Source organism: Eleutherodactylus coqui, chromosome 3, assembly GCF_035609145.1.
Source record: "Eleutherodactylus coqui strain aEleCoq1 chromosome 3, aEleCoq1.hap1, whole genome shotgun sequence".
NCBI lineage: Eukaryota > Metazoa > Chordata > Amphibia > Anura > Eleutherodactylidae > Eleutherodactylus > Eleutherodactylus coqui.
In genome coordinates, this window is record NC_089839.1 from 28,584,275 (window position 1) to 28,609,913 (window position 25,639).

The following is a 25,639-nucleotide window of genomic DNA, read 5'->3' on the forward strand; positions in this document are numbered from 1 at the left end:
AACAATCTCTCCGTGTAAAATATTTCTAATAGCATTTAAACTCTAATATATATATATATTCCTATCTTGTTATCCACATCACTTAGTTTGTATGTTTTAACCAGCGGACTGATGAAGGGGCGTGACGCCGAAACGTGTTTTCACATGCTGGCTCCACACATTATGTAATACAAGAGAAGCTTCTATCTCCAATATCCCCTTTATCTAGAGAGTTGCTCCTATTCACCCCTCCTTTCACCCTTCCCTCCCTGTACATTTACGCCCATCTAGGTGGGGCGTCATCTGGCAGGCAGCACCTCCACCATTTCAAGCACTTATTGAACCTCCACAGTCCTGGACTCTTCTGATGTATCACCATTAGAGATGAGCGAACGTACTCGTAATGAGTACTTACGCACCCGAGTACCGCCATTTTCGAGTACTTCAGTACTCGCGCGTAAAGATTCGGGGGGTGCCGTGGGGCGGGGAGAGGCGCGGCGGTGCGGGGGGTAGCAGCGGGGAACAGGGGGGAGCCCTCTCTCTCTCCCTCTCCCCCCCACTCCCCACTGCTACCCCCCGTGCCGCCACGGCGCCTCCCGAATCTTTACGCGCGAGTACTGCTGTACTCGAAAATGGCGGTGCTCGGGTGCGTATGTACTCGTAACGAGTACGTTCGCTCATCTCTAATCACCATTAATCAGGTTTTGCTCCTCCCTTACTTCTTGCTGCCATCTTTGTTTTTCCCATTGAATGTGCTGGCACAAATACATGGGCGCTTCTGCATTTATTGTTTGCAGGCGGTAATATGGAGTGTATTTGCACACACAAAACTCTACAAGACGGAGCGATATTGGTGTGCAGAAGGGGTTTTGATTGCTTTAATACGCAGCATATTTACATGGCCTGAAGTTGTGACTACACAGATTTATAGTGTAATGTTATTTTATTAATAAAGTTTTATTCTATTTATTTACATTGCTAAAATGTAGTTGGTAACTAGAGAACCATAGAGCCCAAAACCCCGGAGCCAGAGTGTATACACAATGAGTCTATTCTCATGCACCTGTCTAGCCCCCGAGCTCTATGCTCATGGGAGGACCCAGAGTCTATAAATACATCCGCCCAGTTCTAGAGAGATCAGTTGCTGTTGTAGTTTTAGTCAGTGACAGAAGCAAGTAGAGTTCTGAAGGAATTAGTGCAGCGGTGAGGGAGAGGTGAAGTTAATAGTGAGAAAGCAAGAAATAAGAAAGAATAAGATTGTTATTTTCCACCTTCCAGCCCAACCTCTCCCCATCTCCATATCTGTATCTGGCACCATCATAACCCCCAGACAGCACGCCCGCTGGATTCTGACTTCTCCCTCACCCCCCCCCCCCCACATCCAATCTCTGGCCCGAACATGCCAGCTGCAACACAGGAATATCACCAAAATCCATCCGTTTCTCACCATGGACACAGTAAAGATACTCGTTGTCGCTCTCATCCGTTACCGACTCGACTACTGCAACTCGCTGCTCATCGGCCTTCCCCACACCAGACTCTCCCCTCTCCAATCCATACTAAATGCAGCTAGACTCATTTTCCTATCCAGCTGTTTCTCAGATGCCTCTGCACTATCCCAATCACTGCTCTGGCTGCCCATGCATTACAGATCTAGATTCACTCATATGACTGCTGCAGCCAGTGGGAGGTCCCCAGATGGGATATCATCAATGACATTCAATAACCATTCTGCATTACAAGCAGACATGACCGGTTTACAGGAAGTCATCATGGGTTGGATGGTGGGGTGATGAACCTCCAAAACAGCACTCTGGATCCACAGTGAGCATATTGCTAAAATATAATTGGTATGACAGAGAAAAAAAACTACATAAAAATGGAAATGCACACTCTCATAATAGATGCTAGTGAAATGAATATGCCTCTCTGTTCTATCTTATGTGTAGCACTTTTGTAAGCAAGAAGCCATCTTCTATGTCTCTTTTTCACTGTATTCATTTGTCCTATTCTGGGGGATTTATGGATATTAAATGGTTATTTTATAAGTCCTGAGTGAATCACTAAGGGTTTTGCTCCAGAAGATAGCTATTGTGGCATTTAGATTGGCCGGCGAGTCAAACTGACATGTTCCTAACTGTTCACGTATGTTCCTAAACATTCTCTCTAAACAACCTATTGTTTAGATTTACCGTTCCAAGAAGTTAATCATGTATGATCAAATCTGTGCCTGGTTGGCATTTTAGATGTAACATTCCTTATCCTGCATATTTATATTTTGTTTAGGTTTCTTTTGACCAATGGGAATAACTGCATTATAATAGATTTGAAGCATTTTAATTGAATATGTGCCCTATAAAATCTGATGCCTTTCAATCAATAAACAGATAACTTTGACCACATTAAGTCATGTGTGGCTTGATAAGTTATTTCCTGGCCCGTATATACTTCTAACCAATTTGAACCCCGGAGGCACATTATAGCAAAAATTATTTGCACCAACATAGACAAACATATATAAACTTTATTAGGATATGAGGAATTGAAAACACTTAAAATCAAAACAAAACACGTCTCACTCAGAGAATAATTTATCTAAAGGCCCTTTTATACGGAATGAACTGTTGGGCACATATGCCTGGCAGGTCGTCCCAACGATAATCAAACCTCTGCTTTTCAAAGGAACGAGCAGTGAATGGAGGTAGAGCGGGACGGAGATTCACAATGAACAGGCAGTTGTTCCTAAGTGAACGACTACCTGTTTACATAGGCTGATCTTTCATTCAGTTTTCTGCACGCAGAAACTGAATGACAAACAAGAAATAAACTTACCATATTGCTCCATAAACTATTAATATGGTTACTAACAGTATATTTAGTGGAAGTGTATTTCTTCCGGGCCCGCCTCTACATGGGCGCTGGTTAGAGTCCTACCTGATGTGTTTGGTGAGACAGCGGACTGCAATCAGCTAAGTACCTCTGTCTATAAATTCTGTGTGAGGCTCATTCACTTCTACCGTATACTGTGTTATATACATTGCTATTTCCATTTGCATTAAGCTTCTTCCCTATCCTCTATCTTGAAACAGATTTGGCCCCTAGGTTCCTACCGTGGAGCCGCCCTTATTGGAACAATGGCCCTGCTATATTGGTTAGGGATAGTGTTCCCATCCCAGTGTATCTGTTGTTGTTATTTGCCCTATTTTGTGTTCCATACATTTTTTTTTTTAATTTGGGACACGTTTATTAAAGAAATAAAAGCTAGGACACAACAAACACACCATGATATACATCCTTGTTCTACCATATCTCAAATAACAGGTGTCAATGCTGTGTCCAAAATAATCCCAGCACCGACTCTGATGCTTACCACTAACTCAGTCAGAAAGCTGCAGCAGTACTTCGTTATCATAAATCAGAAGAAGAAATTCATTCTTCATACCTTTACATTCATCAGACTAAATATACTAAGCATAAATCATTTGATGTCCTGTCTAGCTTTTATTTCCCACATAGCAAGTTAGTGGTCGTTGCAGTTGGCTACCAGGAGCAGGAACTGCTAGCAGGGCTGCCTGCAGACTCAAGTTGTAGGGTGCACAGATCCTCTGCATAGAATTCAGACTGGCGGTGATCCCAGACACAAACGGTACCGTCCCAAGAGCTGCTCACGAGCCTATTGTCACATGGATGCCAGCTAATGTCCCGCACACACGCTTTGTGACCGGCCAATTTCTTCACTATCTGACCTGATAACAAGTCGTAAATCACGACTCGGCCAGTTGAGCACCGCTGTACACATACTGCTGGCCAGTGCTGTATGCAGGAGAGAAGCGACACCTGATCAATGTGTGGAGGACACCATGGCCCCGATAAGTCATCAGAGATGTGTCCCCGGGAAGGCGCTTTTTCCTGAGAGCTTTCTTGGGCACCTGCTGCCATCTGTAATCCCAGTTCTGCTGGGTGATTGCTCTACGTGAGGCCTCAAGCCCCTCTGGACCTGAAAATCGTCTTATGTCCCAAAGCTTAATGCTCTGATCTTTTGAGTTAGAAAGCAGATATCGTGCATCACCCTTGCTGTGAATGAATGTGATCCCATCCTGATGTCCGGCCAGCACGCCCACTGGTTTGGCATCATCCTCACGCATTGTGCGATGATCCCATACTTTTCACAAAGCATCGTCACCCCCAGAGTACAAGATGTGACAGCTATCATCAGCAAAGGTAACGGCATTCACATCATCCTCATGGGAGGTAATCTTCAGTATTCGACGGTTCTGTTCTAGGTCGTACACATACACACATCTATCATTGGCTCCACCAAGCACTTCACGACCATCGGAGGATACAGTGAGAGAAAAAACAGCAAAGCGTCTCTCTGTTGGGCTGAGATCCAGTGCGGTGTGCGTTTCTGTGTCCCCATATATGTTGCAGATGTGAATGTAGTCTGACCAGCTAGAGTACAGAAAATGTTCTCCATCTGGAGCAAATGCCACATCAAGGACACTCCAGCCCACGTCTCGAGCTTTTATGGTCCGAAACTTCTTGAAGGATCCATACCGGCAGTCATAAAGGCGAATATTCTGATCCTGGCAAGCAGACATAAAGATGCCTCCATCAACAGAATATACCCCACAGAAAGCCTTTTGCGTGTAGGTATCCATGGAATAAATATGGTTTGGCAGAAAGTGGGATGCCACCCGGCAACGCACGCCATGTGAGAAACTACACCCTCCTCGCTCTCTCGACAGAAGCTGACGAGTGATACTCTGCTCTCTGTGTGCTCCTAGTCTTCCTGTGGCAAGCAAGACCTGGGTTCTTATCTGGCTCTGATCCAGTACTGCAGTGTCTGGTGTGGGATCAACAGGAGGATTGTAGCGGTCTCCCAGGCAGCCTTCCCAAGCACTGTCGTTCTCATCATCGGAGTCAGACAGCGACTGCACCAAGTGCAAGCTTGCTGGTCCCCCTCCCTGCACTAGCCGAACCTGCCCCCTGCGCAGAAGATACGCCAGTACCTGCGCCAGGTCAACGTTCTCCTCGTCGTCATCATCCTGCAGACCACGAGATCCCGAGTTGTTGCGAGAGCCTCTTGAAGAATTCACCGAAGCTCCTCCTCCTCCTGCGCTGCTGCTACTGCGAGTTCCCATTCTCCATTCCCACACAGTGTTTACATCTCTCCAGAGCCTCGCTCCGCGGCTTCCGCTTCCCGGGATCAGCACGTGACTGTGTTCCATACATTTTGGTGTTATAATACATGTCTATATTTGTCCATTGCAGACATAGGTTACATCTAGATCTGACCTGTTGGGGAGGCTCTGTACTTGAACCCTGCACGAACATAACAATAATAAACAGGGAATGGTCCGGAGGGGCACAACACTCTATAAAAAAATTAAACACCCTGTCAGTGATTGATAAGCAGGTAAAGTTAAAGCACCGTATATGTACATCGTGTGGTCCTGGGCTTTAAACATACACCATTGTAAATGCAAACTTGCTTTAGCTAGACGGGTGCCTGGCTGTCAGAGACATCTTTGTTATGCTCACATAAAATTGAATGAGCAATATGTAGTGAACAGAGGAATCGGCAGTGCCGTTGCCTCTATGGAACCCATTAACTACACGACTGACAAGTGCCAACGGCATGGCAGAGATGCTGGATCTAAGCAGATCCAGTTATGTGTTGTTCAAAATGTTTTTATTGGATTTACAAAAAAATAAAGAATTTAGCGTAATAACTTGACATACAACATCGCTTCACAGGCTCTTGTGCATTTTGTCATAAAATGTCATTCAAATAACAATACGTATGAACTAGAGAAAGAAGTAATAAGATTAACATAGTGAAGATTAGTGGTGAAAGAGAAAGTGATAGGGAGACAGAGGGGTTAGTGAGGCGGGGTGAGAGAGGGGAGTAGAGAGCATTATTGGCCTCACTAAGGCAGCTTGCGTTTGAACAGTATGAACCGTGAGGATAGTGAATTCAGGTTGGGACAACTCCCGATTGGAGCCAGGTCTTCAGAGCTTTGGAATTGCGGAATAGTATCCAAGCTGACCAGGTTGAGTAATACCTCTTTCTTTTGTTTTCGTCTCAAGCCATTATTTCCTCCATTTGGGCTATATGGTCCACAGTTTCCAGCCATTGAATTCTCGAGGGGGGCGAGGGAGACTTCCAGAGCCTCGGAATTATTTGTCTCATGGCTATTAAGAAGAATTTAAATGGGCTTTTTTTGTTTTTGGCTATGGAGCCAGGGAGTATAGATAGTACTGCCGCCTCTGGTGTGAGGATTACCGAGTCCCTAAAGATTGCGTTGTAGAGGTTAGTTATATCGCTCCAGAGGGGGGAGATCAAAGGGCACTTCCACCAGATATGGAGGAGACTACCTCTTCCCCGGGAGCAACGCCAATAGGTATCTGTGGTCTGGGGATACATCCTGGCCAGAGTTGTGGGTGTTCTGTACCACTGTTAAAGTAGCTTGTAGTTGGTTTCCTGAAATGTAAAAAATAAAAATAAAATAAATCTTGTTATTTGTATAGCGCCAACTTATTCCGCAGCACTTTCAGGTAATTATTTATTACTCCCCACCAAGCTGGGTTCTCATTTTACCGACCTCGGAAGGATGGAAGGCTGAGTCAACCTTGAGCCAGCTACCTGAATCATGCGGGGATTGAATTTGCAATCTTAAGGTCGTGAGCGAGAGCTTTCACTCTGTGCCACACGAGGCTGTTAGAGTATGAGTTAAGGCAAAGGACTTAAGCCAATCTTCATCTGAAAAAGTTTTCCCCAGCGCTTTCTCCCACTTCCCCACACAAGCGACAGCATCATTATGGGTCTCTGCCGACACGAGGAGATGATACATTACCGAGACTCCCCCGGACCTAATCGACGTAGGAGACATACAGAGTCGTTCGAACTGGGAAAGAGGAGATCCGAGAGCTTCCATGGATCCCTGGGTCTGGACAAAATGTCTTATTTGAAGATATCTTAGCCACGCTCCAGGTCTGGGGGCCCCACCTTCCAGGATCTCATTCATAGGCCTAACCCCCGACGTGGAAATGACGTCTCTGATCCGCAAGGGAGGACAAGTCCCCTCTGGTAGTTGGGAGAGCTTCTCGTTTAACAGGGGAAAATCTGGATTCCCAGGCAAAGGAGTGAGGGGACCTGACCTGTATACTAGTCCAAAGCGATTTGCAAAACTGTTTCAGGTGCCTAGGAGCCGACTCGTCAGAGGTGGCATTGATGTGATTTTGCGAGATGATATTGGCGAGAGCCAGAATAGGCCCATGATTTGTGAGGGAATGCTCTCGTGTTCAAGTTCGACCCAGAGCTTGGATGATTTGTTGTGTAAAATGTCCAGAATGCAGTTGCAAATGGATGCCTTATGGTATAGAGAGAAACTTGGGAGGCCCACTCCTCCATTTCTCTTTTGGCGTATAGGAGTCTTGAATCTCACCCTAGAGCCACTCCAGACAAAGTCACAAGATATCTGGTGAATCTTATCAAAGTACGATTCAGGCAGCTTTAGTGGGAGGGTTGTGAAGAGATATGAAAATTTAGTGAAGGAATCCATTTTTAAAGCATTGATTTTCCCAAACCAGGAGATGGTAAGGGGGCGCCACTTTTTAAGGTCTCTACCTGAGTTGGCCAGGATCGGTTTGTAGTTTAGATTAAAGAGATCATTGGGGTCGCTAGTTAATGCAATTCCAAGGTAGTTAATGTAATCATCTTTCCACTTTAGGTTGAAGGAGGATTCTAGGCTTGTAGCTTCATCCGGTGGTATTATCATATTTAGAATCTCGGACTTGTGTGCGTTAATTTTAAAGTTACTGACCCGACCAAAGCGCCTAAGCTGATAGAATTATTTTTCTTTTTAATTCGTTTTATTTATTGATAGTATGCAGTTTGTGAGATACACAGTGAAGTAAACTTTACATTACACATGGTGATATAGACAGTAACGGTTGTATATATTGGATTAACATCAACTTGGTTGCTGTGTCTCTCAAACTGTCTGTTCGCATATTGTAACAGTAAACTTTTAAATTTATATAAAAGAACAATAAAATAACATCGGACTCTGCTCTTCCTTTTTCCTTTTGGAGTTAGGGGATTCAGGGTTGTAGATCTTCCAGGCGCTTGTCAGTGGGGAGGGGGGGGTATTAGGGAGTGGAAAAAGGGGGGGGGGGGAGAGGATTAGCGTGGGGTAAGTTTAGGTTTTAATCGGTGGTCAGGGTAGAGTGAGAGTCTAGCCAGGCTCCCCATACTTTTTGGAATTTGGTCGGGCATCCTCTTTTTTGATATATGATTTTTTCGTATGAGGTTACTGTGTTTACGGACTGGACCCATTGTGGGACCGAGGGGGGCTCTGTTGCCATCCATTTCATGGTTATTTCTTTACGGGCCAGGAATAGTGTCTTTTCGAGAAAAACGCGGGTGTGGTATGGCCACACTTCCTCTTACAGCAAGCTGAACAGCGCCACCTTGGGGTCTAGTTCCATGGATAGTGGGGGCCGTAGAAGTGAGTTCAGGAGGTTTGTCACCTTTGACCAAAACTCCCTGACAAAGTGACATTCCCAGATCAGGTGCCAAAAGTCCGCTCTTGGTTGGCGGCATCTCTGGCATGAGTCTGAGGTGGTGCTACGCATTTTGTGTAATCGGTTGGGGGTAAGGTAGGCTTGGTGAATAATGTACAGTTGTATTAGCTTATTGTTTACAGCTGGTGACACTGACAGGTGGGATTCAGAGATGTCTTGCCACTCCTCAGGTGTGAGGGACGTGATGGCGAGTTTCCATCTATCGTATGCTGGGGGAGCATTGGGATTTATTTTGGCTGAGAGGAGGTGTGTATATAGGGCTGATATTAGGCCTTTGGGTCCTGGGGATTTGAGGATGCCTATTGTGGGGAACTTGGATATACGGGCCGAGGGGGGGGGGGGGAATTGGGAGTTTAGAGCATGTCTCAGTTGAAAAAACCTGAATAGCTGGAGGTGTGGGGCCTGCAGCTTATCTCGCAGTTGCGTAAGTGTGGGGAGTGTTCCATCTATATATATATCATTTAGTGTATGTGCCCCTTGGGCGATCCAGTATTGTGGATCTGGAACTGACTGTAGTGCGGTGAGGCCAGGGTTATTCCAGAGGGAAAGTTCCGGCAACACCCCCTGGTAGTTCTGCAGTGTCTTTGCTTCTTTCCATACATTAAGAGCCAGTTTGTGAAGTGGGGTTAGTTCAGTGGTTTTGGTGCGCTCCGGGAATTCTAAGAAATTCAGGAGATTGTGACCAGTTACTTGTTTCGCAAGTTGTCTGTCTGCTATAGGTAGTTCTTTTCCTAAAACCCAGGCTCTGATGTTTCGCAATTGTCCTGCTAGGTAATAAAGCCGGAGGTCCGGAAGGGCCATTCCGGCTTGTTCTTTAGGTCTTTGTAGGATCGATAGGCTCAGCTTGGAGCGCGAGGAGTTCCAAATAAATGTTGTGATTAAGGAGTTTAAAGTCCTGAAAAGGCGTTTGGGGATACTCACTGGCATATGTTGAAATATATATAGGGATTTGGGCTGGATGACCATTTTAATGAGATTTATGCACCCGGCTACGGATAGTGGTAGTTTAGCCCATCGTTTCAGTTTGAGTTTTATGTTTTCTAAAAGTGGGTTTATGTTGTCTGTTATTGCATTGTTGTGGTCGTATGACATGATCATTCCCAGATATTTGAATTTTGAGACTGGTTTTAATTAGAGATGAGCGAGCACCAAAATGCTCGGTTGCTCGTTACTCGGGACGAACTTTTCGCGATGCTCGAGGGTTCGTTTCGAGTAACGAACCCCATTGAAGTCAATGGGCGACCCGAGCATTTTTGTATTTCGCCGATGCTCGCTAAGGTTTCCTTGTGTGAAAATCTGGGCAATTCAAGAAAGTGATGGGAACGACACAGCAACGGATAGGGCAGGCGAGGGGCTACATGTTGGGCTGCATCTCAAGTTCACAGGTCCCACTATTAAGCCACAATAGCGGCAAGAGTGGGCCCCCCCACCCTCCCAAAAACTTTTACTTCTGAAAAGCCCTCATTAGCATGGCATACCTTAGCTAAGCACCACACTACCTACAACAAAGCACAATCACTGCCTGCATGACACTCCACTGCCACTTCTCCTGGGTTACATGCTGCCCAACCGCCCCCCCTCCCCCCCACAGCGCACACCAAAGTGTCCCTGCGCAGCCTTCAGCTGCCCTCATGCCACACCACCCTCATGTCTATTTAGAAGTGCGTCTGCCATGACGAGGAACAGCAGGCACACACTGCAGAGGGTTGGCACGGCTAGGCAGCGACCCTCTTTAAAAGGGGCGGGGCGATAGCCCACAATGCTGTACAGAAGCAATGAGAAATAGAATCCTGTGCCACCGCCATCAGGAGCTGCACACGTGGGCATAGCAATGGGGAACCTATGTGCCACACACTATTCATTCCGTCAAGGTGTCTCTGCATGCCCCAGTCAGACCGGGCTTTTTAATTCATAGACACAGGCAGGTACAACTCCCTATTGTGAAGTCCCTGTCGACCGACAGCATGGGTGGCTCCCTGGAACCCACCGGCGATACACAAAAATATCCCATTGCATTGCCCAACACAGCTGAGGTAGTAATGTCGTGCTTAATGCAGGTGGGCTTCGGCCCACACTGCATGCCCCAGTCAGACTGGGGTTCTTTACAAGTGGAAACAGATGCATTTATAATTCCCTGTGGACCCACAGTATGGGTGGGTGCCAGGAAGCCACCGGCGGTACATAGAAATATCCCATTGCATTGCCCAACACAGCTGAGGTAGTAATGTCGTGCTTAATGCAGGTGGGCTTCGGCCCACACTGCATGCCCCAGTCAGACTGGGGTTCTTTACAAGTGGCAACAGATGCATTTATAATTCCCTGTGGACCCACAGCATGGGTGGCTCCCTGGAACCCACCGGCGGTACATAGAAATATCCCATTGCATTGCCCAACACAGCTGAGGTAGTAATGTCGTGCTTAATGCAGGTAAGCTTCGGCCCACACTGCATGCCCCAGTCAGACTGGGGTTCTTTACAAGTGGAAACAGATGCATTTATAATTCCCTGTGGACCCACAGCATGGGTGGGTGCCAGGAAGCCACCGGCGGTACATAGAAATATCCCATTGCAGTGCCCAACACAGCTGAGGTAGTAATGTCGTGCTTAATGCAGGTGGGCTTCGGCCCACACTGCATGCCCCAGTCAGACTGGGGTTCTTTACAAGTGGAAACAGATGCATTTATAATTCCCTGTGGACCCACAGCATGGGTGGGTGCCAGGAAGCCACCGGCGGTACATAGAAATATCCCATTGCAGTGCCCAACACAGCTGAGGTAGTAATGTCGTGCTTAATGCAGGTGGGCTTCGGCCCACACTGCATGCCCCAGTCTGACTGGGGTTCTTTAGATGTGGAAACAGATGCATTTATAATTCTCTGTGGACCCACAGCATGGGTGGGTGCCAGGAAGCCACCGGCGGTACATAAATATATCCCATTGCATTGCCCAACACAGCGGATGTAACGTCAGCTGTAATGCAGGTGGGCTAAAAATTCATTTGATTACACTGTAGGCGAGGGCCCAGAAAAATTGCTGTATCAACTGTACTAATGTACATCAGAAAAATTGGCCCTGGCCAACCAAGAGGGCAGGTGAAACCCATTAATCGCTTTGGTTAATGTGGCTTAAGTGGTAACTAGGCCTGGAGGCAGCCCAGTTTAACGAAAAATTGGTGCAAGTTAAAGTTTCAACGCTTTTAATAGCATTGAAACATATAAAAATTGTTTAGAAAAATTAGATGAGTGAGCCTTGTGGCCCTAAGAAAAATTGCCCGTTCAGCGTGATTACGTGAGGTTTCAGGAGGAGGAGCAGGAGGAGGAGGAGGAATATTAGACACAGATTGATGAAGCAGAAATGTCCCCATTTTGGATGGTGAGAGAGAACGTAGCTTCCATCCGCGGGTGCAGCCTACGTATTGCTTACGTATCGCTGCTGTCCGCTGGTGGAGAAGAGAAGTCTGGGGAAATCCAGGCTTTGTTCATCTTGATGAGTGTTAGCCTTTCGGCACTGTCGGTTGACAAGCGGGTACGCTTATCTGTGATGATTCCCCCAGCCGCACTAAACACCCTCTCCGACAAGACGCTAGCCGCAGGACAAGCAAGCACCTCCAGGGCATACAGCGCTAGTTCAGGCCATGTGTCCAGCTTCGACACCCAGTAGTTGTAGGTGGCAGAGGCGTCACGGAGGACGGTCGTGCGATCGGCTATGTACTCCCTCACCATCCTTTTACAGTGCTCCCGCCGACTCAGCCTTGACTGGGGAGCGGTGACACAGTCTTGGTGGGGAGCCATAAAGCTGTCCAGGCCCTTAAAGACTGTTGCACTGTCTGGGCTGTACATGCTGCTCGATCTCCGCACCTCCCCTGCTACCTGGCCCTCGGAACTGCGCCTTCTGCCACTAGTGCTGTCGGATGGGAATTTTACCATCAGCTTGTCCGCCAGGGTCCTGTGGTATAGCAACACTCTCGAACCCCTTTCCTCTTCGGGAATGAGAGTGGGAAGGTTCTCCTTATAGCGTGGGTCGAGCAGTGTGTACACCCAGTAATCCGTAGTGGCCAGAATGCGTGTAACGCGAGGATCACGAGAAAGGCATCCTAACATGAAGTCAGCCATGTGTGCCAGGGTACCTGTACGCAACACATGGCTGTCCGCACTAGGAAGATCACTTTCAGGATCCTCCTCAGGCCATACACGCTGAAATGATGACAGGCAAGCAGCATGGGTACCGTCAGCAGTGGCCCAAGCTGTCTCTTCCCCCTCCTCCTCCTCCTCCTCATGCTCCTCCTCCTCCTGAACGCGCTGAGATATAGACAGGAGGGTGCTCTGACTATCCAGCGACATACTGTCTTCCCCCGGCTCTGTTTCCGAGCGCAAAGCGGCTGCCTTTATGGTTTGCAGGGAACTTCTCAAGATGCATAGCAGAGGAATGGTGACGCTAATGATTGCAGCATCGCCGCTCACCACCTGGGTAGACTGATCAAAGTTTCGAAGGACCTGGCAGATGTCTGCCAACCAGGCCCACTCTTCTGAAAAGAATTGAGGAGGCTGACTCCCACTGCGCCGCCCATGTTGGAGTTGGTATTCCACTATAGCTCTACGCTGCTCATAGAGCCTAGCCAACATGTGGAGCGTAGAGTTCCACCGTGTGGGCACGTCGCACAGCAGTCGGTGCACTGGCAGATTAAAGCGATGTTGCAGGGTGCGCAGGGTGGCAGCGTCCGTGTGGGACTTGCGGAAATGTGCGCAGAGCCGGCGCACCTTTACGAGCAGGTCTGACAAGCGTGGGTAGCTTTTCAGAAAGCGCTGAACCACCAAATTAAAGACGTGGGCCAGGCATGGCACGTGCGTGAGGCTGCCGAGCTGCAGAGCCGCCACCAGGTTACGGCCGTTGTCACACACGACCATGCCCGGTTGGAGGCTCAGCGGCGCAAGCCAACGGTCGGTCTGCTCTGTCAGACCCTGCAGCAGTTCGTGGGCCGTGTGCCTCCTATCTCCTAAGCTGAGTAGTTTCAGCACGGCCTGCTGACGCTTGCCCACCGCTGTGCTGCCACGCCGCGCGACACCGACTGCTGGCGACGTCCTGCTGCTGCTGACACATCTAGATTGCGAGACAGAGGTTGAGGAGGAGGGTGCTTTAGTGGACGAAGCATACACCGCCGAACATACCACCACCGAGCTGGGGCCCGCAATTCTGGGGGTGGGTAGGACGTGAGCGGTCCCAGGCTCTGACTCTGTCCCAGCCTCCACTAAATTCACCCAATGTGCCGTCAGGGAGATGTAGTGGCCCTGCCCGCCTGTGCTTGTCCACGTGTCCGTAGTTAAGTGGACCTTGCCACTAACTGCATTGGTGAGGGCGCGTACAATGTTGCGGGAGACGTGGTCGTGCAGGGCTGGGACGGCACATCGGGAAAAGTAGTGGCGACTGGGAACTGAGTAGCGCGGGGCCGCCGCCGCCATCATAGCTTTGAAAGCCTCCGTTTCCACAACCCTATACGGCAGCATCTCAAGGCTGATAAATTTGGCGATGTGGACGGTTAACGATTGAGCGTGCGGGTGCGTGGCGGCGTACTTGCGCTTGCGCTCCAACACTTGCGCTAGCGACGGCTGGACTGTGCGGTGCGAGACATTGGTGGATGGGGCCGAGGACAGCGGAGGTGAGGGTGTGGGTGCAGGCCAGGAGACGGTAGTGCCTGTGTCCTGAGAGGGGGGTTGGATCTCAGTGGCAGGTTGGGGCACAGGGGGAGAGGCAGCGGTGCAAACCGGAGGCGGTGAACGGCCTTCGTCCCACATTGTGGGGTGCTTGGCCATCATATGTCTGCGCATGCTGGTGGTGGTGAGGCTGTTGGTGGTGGCTCCCCGGCTGATCTTGGCGTGACAAAGGTTGCACACCACTGTTTGTTGGTCCTCAGGCGTCTCTGTGAAAAACTGCCAGACCTTTGAGCACCTCGGCCTCTGCAGGGTGGCATGGCGCGAGGGGGCGCTTTGGGAAACAGTTGGTGGATTATTCAGTCTGGCCCTGCCTCTACCCCTGGACACCGCACTGCCTCTTGCAACCTGCCCTGCTGCTGCCTCCCCCTCTGAAGACCTGTCCTGAGTAGGCGTTGCACACCAGGTGGGGTCAGTCACCTCATCGTCCAGCTGCTCTTCCTCCGAATCCTCTGTGCGCTCCTCCCTCGCACTTACTGCCCTTACTACTACCTCACTGCAAGACAACTGTGTCTCATCGTCATCGTCCTCCTCACCCACTGAAAGGTCTTGAGACAGTTGGCAGAAGTCCCCAGCCTCATCCCCCGGACCCCGGGAACTTTCCAATGGTTGGGCATCAGTGACGATAAACTCCTCTGGTGGGAGAGGAACCACTGCTGCCCAATCTGAGCAGGGGCCCGAGAACAGTTCCTGAGAGTCTTCCCGCTCCTGAGCATGTGTCATTGTAGTGGAGTGAGGAGGCTGGGAGGAAGGAGGAGCAGCAGACAGAGGATTCGGATTTGCAGCACTGGACGGCGCAGAACTCTGGGTGGATGATAGCTTGCTGGAAGCACTTTCTGCCATTCAGGACAGGACCTGCTCACACTGCTCATTTTCTAATAAAGGTCTCCCGCGTGGACCCATTAATTGTGCGATGAATGTGGGGACGCCAGAAACGTGCCTCTCTCCTAATCGCGCAGCAGTCGGCTGCGACACACCTGGATCAGGAGCTCGGCCTGTGCCCACACCCTCACTTGGGCCTACGCGTCCTCGGCCGCGTCCACGTCCTCTAGCCCTACCCCTACCCCTACCCCTCAGCATGCTGTATTACCAGTGATTTCACAGCCAGGAAATAAATTGGCGCAAGCCTGCAGGCCAAATAGAATTTTTTCCCTGCTTTTTACAAGGAACACCCACACTGCGTGTATTCAATGAATACTAAGTTTAATAACTGTGTTGTGGCCCTGCCAATTTGTCCCAGAACTGCAGTGATGCAAAGTAATTCGCTACCTACAGCAGATCAGGCATCTCCCATGCAGGAAAAAAATTGCCGCACGCCTGCGGTAAAACGTAGCTGACTGCATCTGATTTTTTCTGAACGTTCAGCGCACAGCACACACGTACACAGAGCCCTGAGTACTGTCAGAGGCAGGCCAAATAGAATTTTTTCCCTGCTTTTTACAAGGAACACCCACACTGCGTGTATTCAATGAATACTAAGTTTAATAACTGTGTTGTGGCCCTGCCAATTTGTCCCAGAACTGCAGTGATGCAAAGTAATTCGCTACCTACAGCAGATCAGGGATTTCCCATGCAGGAAAAAAATTGCCGCACGCCTGCGGTAAAACGTAGCTGACTGCGTCTGATTTTTTCTGAACGTTCAGCGCACAGCACACACGTACACGGAGCCCTGAGTACTGTCAGAGGCAGGCCAAATAGAATTTTTTCCCTGCTTTTTACAAGGAACACCCACACTGCGTGTATTCAATGAATACTAAGTTTAATAACTGTGTTGTGGCCCTGCCAATTTGTCCCAGAACTGCAGTGATGCAAAGTAATTCGCTACCTACAGCAGATCAGGGATTTCCCATGCAGGAAAAAAATTGCCGCACGCCTGCGGTAAAACGTAGCTGACTGCGTCTGATTTTTTCTGAACGTTCAGCGCACAGCACACACGTACACAGAGCCCTGAGTACTGTCAGAGGCAGGCCAAATAGAATTTTTTCCCTGCTTTTTACAAGGAACACCCACACTGCGTGTATTCAATGAATAATGTATGTCTTCTGGCCCTGCCTACACAATTCTATCCCTGTAGTATTAATGCCGGGTGCAATGCTCTGCACAGCCGGTTTTGAGAAAAAAAAAAAAAATGCAACACTGCTAACAGCAGCCTGGACAGTACTGCACACGGATAGATGTGGCCCTAGAAAGGACCGTTGGGGTTCTTGAAGCCTACACTAACTCCTAACACTCTCCCTGCCTAACCCCCACTTCTGTCCCTATTGCAGGGCGCAATGCTCTGCAGATCCAATTTTGGAAAAAAAAAAAAAAATACTGTGCTAACACAGTACTGCACATTAGTAGATGTGGCCCTAAGAAGGACCGTTGGGGTTCTTGAAGCCTACACTAACTCCTAACGCTCTCCCTACAGCAGCTCCAGCACGATAGTACTTTCCCTCAGCTAAGTCACAAGGCATGTGTGGCGAGCCGCGGGAGGGGCCGATTTTTATACTCGGGTGACATCTGATCTTTCCAGCCACTCACAGCAGGCGGGTGGTATAGGGCTTGAACGTCACAGGGGGAAGTTGTAATGCCTTCCCTGTCTTTCAATTGGCCAGAAAAGCGCGCTAACGTCTCAGAGAGGAAACTGAAAGTAACCGGAACACCGCGTGGTACTCGTTACGAGTAACGAGCATCCCGAACACCCTAATATTCGCACGAATATCAAGCTCGGACGAGTACGTTCGCTCATCTCTAGTTTTAATCCATATTTCTCGACATGGGGATCGTTTTTTGGGTTAGCCTCTGTGTAAAGGATTGTTGATTTGGTCCAGTTGACATATAATCCGGAAAAATTGGAGAATCTGTCTATATGTGTCATGGCTTGGGCAAAGGAGGTTGATGGGTTTGATAAGAATAGGATTTTATCGTCTGCGTATAGTCCTAGTTTGCTTTCATGGTCTGCCCATTTGATGCCTGTCACATTGGGGGAGTTTCTCAATCGGATTGCTAATGCCTCGATGGCTATGGCGAACAAGGCTGGGGATAGAGGGCATCCTTGTCGGGTGCCTCTTGTCAGTTGGAATTCCGCCGATGGGATACCATTGACTGTGATGTTTGCGCTTGGGGACTTATATATGGTTTTGACCCATTGTTGGAAGTTAGGTCCAAATCCAAAGCGGATCAAGCATGCTTCCAGAAAAGCCCATTCCACCAAGTCAAAGGCTTTTGCCATGTCAAGTGATACCAGGGCCCATGGCATGTTGTGTTGTGTGCCTAGTTGGATGGCTGTCTGAACTCTGCGGATGTTTATGGTTGTGGATTTTCCTGGCATAAAGCCCGTCTGATCGGGGTGTATGATGGAGAGGATCACCTGATTCAGTCTGGTGGCCAGAATTTTAATTAGGATCTTATAGTCTGCATTTACCAGTGATATCGGTCTATAGGAGCCGCAGTCTGTAGGGTCTTTTCCAGGTTTCAGAATCACTACTATTGAGGCTTTGTAAAATGAGGTTGGGAGTGTTTTGTCTAGTTGCGCTTGGTTTAATACTTCGAGGAGTTGCGGGCCTAGTTGTTCGAAGTATTTGCGATATGTCTCTATTGGGAGACCATCGGGGCCTGGTGATTTGTTAAGGGCCATTTTCTGAATTGTTAGTTGGATCTCTTCCAGAGTGAAGGGCGCCTCTAGGAGGTTGACCTGCTCCTTGGAGAGGGTTGGGAAATTTAGGTCGCTTAGATAATTTAGAATGTCTGTCAACGTGTTATGGGAGGAGGAAGTGTATAGGTTAGCGTAAAATTCTTTAAAGCTATTTGTAATAGATGGGGCGTCGGTGACCTCTGTTCCATGTTGATTTTTGATCTTAAGGATCGTGTTTGTATGGTTTTCTCGTTTTATGAGGTTGGCGAGTAGGTGGCTGGATTGGTTTCCTAGCTCAAAGTAGTGTTGTTTGGAGAAGAATAGTTGGCGTTTGGCCTTGACGTGTATTTGTTGTTTATGGAGTCGGGATAGACTAAACCAGGCTGCTTTATTGGCTTCGGTGGGGGTTGATATGTATGTTCTCTCGGCTTCTAGGGTCTGATTTTCTATCTCTTTATCGGCTTGTGATGTTGATTTTTTAATGTGTGTGATGGCAGATTTGAGGAATCCTCTAATATAGGCCTTCAGGGTGTCCCATTTCAGGGCCGGATGAGTGTTATCTTGGTGGGCATCCAAAAATAGGGAGATGTGGAATGGCATCTGGTCATCCTGTGAGGGTATATGTATATATTGCCATATGTTTTTTATGCTTTATACCTATTTGCAAGTTCTATTCAATTCCAAATGAGAAAAAACTTAATCTGTCGCCTTACATCAGATATTCCAAAGGCCTTGCGAGACAAAGACAAAATGTATCTTAAAACCCAGCAAAGAAGAACCAGACACAAGGCCGTGTACTTGGCCGTTTTCCCAGAAGCGCCATATCAAGATGGAGACTGTTCAACTATGTACATAACTTTCACTGTCTCAGGCCGGAAATCCGGACTTCCCATATATGGTTATACTGTGAATTTTAGCCAATGAGCCCATCACCCATTCCTGGTGATGAGACAAAAGGGTATAAGATCTCATATAATCTGTAATAAAGCGCGCAGCGCAGTCATGTCCCCGTGTGAGAAACTATACCAGACCTCCGTGTGGTGTTTTCTTCTTTCCGCCAGCAGCGGGGCAAGTGGGGTGGGCCTGATTGGTGCTGTACTTAGAATTTTACCCTGACAATCCGTTCCGATAAGTTTGAGCCAGAATGGGTGTAGCTTCCAGGTGGGCCTTATTTTGATTTGGGGGAATTTTAGGGTTAATAATATGGGGCTGTGGTCTGAGATGCCTCTTGGGCAGTGTGTTATGTTTGAGAGGTATATCGCCAGTTCTGTGGAGCTGAATATATAGTCGATTCTTGTCAGCGCGTTGTGACCCGGTGAGTGGCAGGTATATTCCCGTTTTTCGGGGTGGTGGTGTCACCAGAGGTCGACCCATCCGACACTCTCAATTAGTTGTTTCAGGGGGGAGTTTGAAGTAGGGGTGGGGTTAGAGGGTGTGTGAAATTTGTCTTTGATCGGATCCATTATCATATTGAAGTCACCTAGGCAGATTACCTCCGCCATAGGGTAGTGGTGTGCAAACGCAATAGCAGTCTGTAGGAGGTGGAGATTGTTGTGAGGTGGGTTGTATATAGATAGGATGATGTATGGTTTGGAGTCTATTTCTCCATATATGAATATGAACCTTCCTTCGGGGTCTCTGCGGGTGACGATTGGGTTCCAGCGTACCGACTTATGGATTAGTACGGAGACGCCCCTAGAGGAAGAGGTGTGAAAGGAGTGGGAGGCCCACTGGATCCATGGTTTTGAGAGGGTGTCTGCCTTTTCTCGAATGAGATGAGTCTCCTGCAGGCCGATGACGTGTGGACTTAGTTGTCTGATATATGTGAATACTATCCTACGTTTGAGTGCTGTGCCGAGCCCTCGGACGTTCCAGCTAAGACATTTTAGAGACATCTTTGTTTGCATGGGTATAGATTTTAGCCCCCATGTCTGTGATTTTGGGGTCGGGGGGGGAGGGTGTTGGTGGGTGTAAGGGGAGGGGTTGTGTGAGCGAGCTGTTTGTGAAGGGTTTTGGTGGAGAGCAGAGTGTAACAGTTCAAACCAATAATCATTGACATCTTGCTAAACTTATACCGCAGATATCAAAATACAACAAAAATAGAAAAGTTGTGGAAAGGGGAGGAAAAGGAGAGAAGACAGGGGGAAAGACAGGGAGATATTAGGGGAAAGGAAAACTGGAATGGAAAAACAAGTTCTGATAGAATTATTGGTAAGGCAATTCTCGGGTTGGTGAGATATATCAGGAGGTAATCTGCGAACAAAGCCAGTTTGTGCTCAGATGCGTCTGTTCTATAACCTTGAATATGGGGGTTGACTCTAAGGGCATTGGCCTGGGACTCCATCACCAGGACATATAAGAAAGGGGATAGTGGGCATCTTTGTCTTGTTCCGTTATTGATTTTTAAGGAAGAGGAAAGAGATCCATTAACTGTGACGCACGCTGTACGATGTCAGTAAAGTGCCATAATCCAGGACAGACACCTGGGTCCCACAACAATTTTTCAGAAGGTTGCTTCCAAGAACCCCCAGTGCACTCTGTCAAACGCCTTTTCAGCATCTATTGACAAGAGGCACAGGGGACTCCCCACGAGACGGGCTCTAGAGATCAGGTAGATAGAACGGATCATATTGTCCTTTGCCTCCCGACCTGGGACAAATCCAATCTGCTCTTTATTAATTAAGGCTGGGATAAGCGGTTTAAAGCGGGTTGCCAGTATTTTAGCGAATATTTTGATGTCTATATTTATTAAGGAAATAGGGCAATAGTTACTGCAGGATGAGTGGTCTTTCCCTGGTTTAGGTATAACTGTTATTATGGCTTGTATAGCCTGGTGTGGGAGTGGGCATGAGTCCGAGATAGAGTTAAAGAATTTCAGTAAGAGGGGGGTCAGTAGACTCCCGTATGTTTTGTAGAATCGGGGATTGAACCCATCTGGTCCCGGGCTTTTGCCTAGTTGAAGATCTTTGATTACATCTTGGATCTCACCCTCTGTGAAGCTTTCCTCGAGACTATCTGTGTCTCCCCTCGATATAGTTCCGGGCGCATGTCTATCTAGGTAGTCTTGGTATGGTTGAGGGGTTTCGCTGAGACACTGCTCCCTGATTTTCTGATAGATTGTAGAGATCATGATAATACGATCTGAAACACTCTAGTATGTCTGCGGTGGAATATATCTGACCTCTTCCGGGAGAGTTTAAGGGGGCTACATAGGGTGTTGGCGTCCTGGGATGGAGGGCCCTGGCCAACCACTGGCCACACTTGTTTCCGAATTCGTAAAAGCCCCCTCACCCCCCGTCTCCTATCTCTAGAGCACAGTGTGTATTGGTCCAGGATGGAGAGGATTTTCTTTCGGGTCTGATATGTCTGCTCTTAGTACATCTGTAGGATTTTTTTGTTTGAGTTTTCAAGGGTGTCAAGTCTTGTTAATAGGAGTCTCAGGTTTTGCACTCGCTCCTTTTTTAATCTGGACCCATGAGAAATAAAAATACCTCTAATTACACATTTAAGCGCTTCCCATTGAATGGGAAAAGATGTGGAGTCAGTCTCGTGTACCCTGGAAAAGTCCTGTATTGCCCGTCTAATCGCCTCCACGCATGTTGGATCATTTAGGAGATTGTCATTGAGACGCCATGTGTGATTCTCTTTTTTTCTCCGCAAGACCCTGGAGGGCCCCAAACACTGGAGCGTGGTCTGACCACAAAAAGATCCCAATGGAGCTGTCAGGGGACAGGTCCAGTAGGTTCTGAGAAATTAATAGATAATCTAGTCTGTTGTAACTATTGTGTATAACAGAGTGGTAGCTGTAGTCTTTTGTGTTTGAGTGTAAGATTCGCCATAGGTCTACTAATTTCAGGGAGGCTAGGGTCCTTTTGAGTTTTTTCAGTGAAAGTGTAGAGACCCCAGTCCTATCCGCTGAAGAGGCCAGCTCCGGGTCAAGGCAAAGGTTGAAGTCCCCACTGAGGATTATTCAGGAACCTGCAGCAAATCTCGAGAGTTTCTCAATGAGCCGGACACCGAAGGAAACCTGAGAATGGTTAGGGAAATGAGCATTGGCAATTGTTCATACTTTATTGCTGAAAGAAATTTTTAGGAAGATATATCGCCCTTCCGCATCAATCTCGGAGGATAGAAGTTGATGAGGAAATTGTTTATGGAAAGCAATCGAGACCCCACACAATTTTCTCTCTGGGTGAGAGCTGTGGTACCATATATTGTAAAATTTGGAGGTACAACTAGGAGTGCTGCCGGTAAGAAAGTGAGTTTCTTGTAACATAGCTATCATTACTTTATTTTTATGTAAATGATGGAAAATCTGACCTCTTTTAGCTGGCATGTTTAAGCCCCTAGCGTTGTAGGAGCAGAAAGTCAGTTTATCCATATTCAAATTGCATAATAACAGCTACCGTGGGCCATAGCAGGAGAGGGAGGGCGTGGGGAATGGGAAGAGAGAGGGAGGGGAAAGATAGCATGGGTGATGAAAGGGGAAGAATGGAGAAAGAGCGATAAGCAAAGAGAGAAAATAAGAAAATAAGGCCGCCTGCAGACGAGCGGGTCAGATCCGGCAGCGAGAATTCTCGCCGCGCGATCCGACCCGAGCGCCTGCAGGGACGAGCGCGTACTCACCCGCGCCTGGCGGCCCCGGCTCTTTCATGTGCATGCGCAGACCGGAGCCGGCGGCCGGGTGAGTGCGTGCCCCGCAGAAAATTAGGACATGCCGCGGTTTGTTTGCCGCGCGAGATTTCGCGCGGCCAAACCGCGGCCGTCTGCATAGGAGTGCGTATTTTAATGCACTCCTATGCAAACTTTCAGCGGCGGAAATCCCGCGGGAAATCCCGCGGCGGGATTTCCGCTCGTGTGCAGGCGGCCTAAAGGAGAGAAATAAGATAGTGTAACAAGGGACCCAGAACTGTCCTGGAATCTTGTAGGCTAACGCTGGATAGCCACCAGGTAACGGACCACACTACGTGTCATCCCGCCTAATGGGGAGCAAAGGAGGAGACAGCGGGTAGGCGTCCCGGCCAGTCCCCACAGAACACTAGTGTATCCCCATAGGGGTGCTTGAACTTAATTCAGGCCTAAATATTTCCTGTATGCAAGATAGCATTAAGTAAGAGGAGGGAGGAGTTCAGTAGGAGGAGAGAAGAGCATGGAGATTATCTAGTTAATAACTACTATAACACGGTCTGAAGACCGAACCACATGCATGTGTATGTGGCTGGGCCCATCTGTGGGGGGAAAAACACCCCTTCTTGCGCCTTTTGAGGGGGCAAGAGACAGTTAGGCCCATACATCACGGTCCAGAAGACAGGAAATCTTGACGATCGTCTGGGCTTCAGGTCTGTGGTCTGCAAGGTCCACGAGGTTCCCTCTGTCGTGTTGGAGCAGCTGTTTGCTATTCCTCTCTGTCATCTAGGGCCAGAAGAGATGGGAGGGATGGCCAGTCAGGCAGCGAGACCATGGGGAGTTTAAATGTCCATAGGAAGTTTGGAAGGTCACCCAAGGAGCGGAATACTGCCGATCTGCCCTCACTCCAAGCCACGAGTTGAAAGGGGTAACCCCATCAGTAAGGCATCTCTTTACTCCTCAGGATATCAAGTAGGGGTTTAAGTGCTTTACGTAGCTGTAATATTCTTTTGGCTAGATCTTGAAGTAATAGGATTGGAGATCCATTGAAGGACAGATTTTGTGTGCCTCTGGCGCGAGATAAAATGTCCTTTTTGTCTTTGAAAAAATGGATACATCACGTCGCGAGGTCGCTTGGGGTTGAAGGATTTGGGGCCCTGCGTTAGGGATTCGAAGAAGTTCTGGGCCCATTGTTCTAGTTGAGTATTCGTGATTTCTTCTGATAGACCGCGGATGCGAATGCTGTTTCGTCTGTCTATTTTCGAGATCTTCAATTTGAGATAGAATGTTGGTCAGCTGTGCAGAGTGGGCTGTTATGGCCTGTCTGTGTGATTTAAGCGTGGACAGGGTGCGTTCGTGTGCTTCTTCCGCTGCGTTAACTCGGTGGCCGATTTGTTGTACTTCTTTTTAAATTTAGGTTACGGCTTTTTTATGCGTGGATTCTAGGTGCTGCAAGAGATCGTGTATTTCAGACTTGGTGGGGAGGGATTTAAGATGCGCTTTCCAGTCCCAATCGTCATTGTCGAATATTGCGCTTGCTGGTGGAGAACGTGGGGCCCCTGTATTTTTAGTCTTGCGTGCAGGGGATGAGTTCCACGAGGAAAGGCTATCTGTTTCTGCGGAGGGTATGGGGCTCTGCTGCAGCGTGTGTGTAAAGCTCGAGCTGGAGGGGGGTTTCCTGTATGATTCCTCTCTGTCTCTGTGACCTGTCTGATGAAATACTGTGGAGCTGGCTCCTCACTGTAAGGCGCTGGGTGTGTCAAATGTGAATAAGCAGATTCCTGCATAGGCGCCATCTTGAAGGGCGGGAGGGGTGAGTTCTCTGCCTCTCTTGAACCCCTTTGGGGTTTAGAGCTTGTGGGGTTGTTTCTCCTCTATCTGGAGATTGTGGCCAGGCTGCAGCCTGTGTCTGGGGATTATCTTTACTTCTATCACAGTGGGAGCTATGGGGTGAAGTCTGTCCGCTGGCAGGCGGAGGGGTGGAGGGGAGAGCGGGGGTCGCTGCATACCTGTCGGCTCTGTGTTCGTCTGCGGCACAGGATCCTCTCCTCTTTGCCCGCTGTTTCCTGCTGTGCTCCGGAGGCACTTCAGGTGAACGAGCGCGGTCGGCAGCAGCGTCCTCTGAGGGGGAGGGAGCCCGGCACTCCTCTATGCTCTGCCGCGGCACTGAAGAAGTGGCCGATGCCGGGATTTTCAGCCTCCCCCGCTCCAGGGCCCCTGGACTGGGTTCTCCTCTTCCCCATGATGGTGAGTGGGTCCTCCTCTGGGTGCTGTAAACGGCCAATATGGTGCTTTCTGTGGGGAAACTGCGGGAGCTAAGCCAAGGTTCTTCTTAGCCCGCCATCCACAAGCCATGCCAATCCAGATCCAGTTATGTGATCAGGTGCGGAGCTTGTAACTTACTCACCCAGACACAGAGCCTAGGTGACTGATCACATAATAGTGACATCATCACAGGTCCTGTAAGCACATGGCTGCTATCAGGTTCTGCGTGTATTATGTTTTAGGACCTTTGATGACGTCACCATGATGTAATCAGGAATGGAGCATGTAACTCACTCACTCATGGACAGGTGGTCCTTAGTATTTTGACTTGGCTCACAAGCCCACTCCATCCTTCCTGAGTGACCAATGACTGATAAATCCATCAGCAGTTGATAAGAGGTTACGTTTATGCACCATATATGTACATCGTGTGGTCCTGAGTTTTAACCCCTTAACGACTGCCCCATCGGGAAACTACGTCCTCAGTAAGTGGGCTTTAATCCTAGAGGACGTAGTTTTATGCGTCCTCTTTGGATTAATGCCCACTTGCCTGAGGACGTGACAGCTGCATGCTGTCGGTGCCCGCAGGTAGCCGACAGCATGGAGCTGTCATCCCAGGATGCCGGCAGTCACCCCCGGCATTGCGATCGGCGCTATGCAATCGATAGCGCCGATCGCAAAAAAGTAAATAAAGAAGTGAAAAAAAGTAAAGATTTAGCTGCCCTGATGTATCGGATCCATCAGGGCAGCTGAAAATGCTCACCTGCCTTCTCCGCGCTGCCCCCGATGAATCTGGTCCTCCCGGACCCGCCGGCGGTCTTCTGCGCATGCGCGCCAGACGATAACGTCATGCGCAGA

General features: G+C 48.6%; 2 pseudogenes; both read right to left on the reverse strand.

The window, feature by feature from the left end:
- LOC136620553 (zinc finger protein 850-like) overlaps window positions 1-25,639 on the reverse strand; it is a 493,122-nt pseudogene that overhangs the window by 131,657 nt on the left and 335,826 nt on the right.
- On the reverse strand, window positions 3,198-5,195 carry LOC136620546 (DDB1- and CUL4-associated factor 11 pseudogene; annotated as a pseudogene).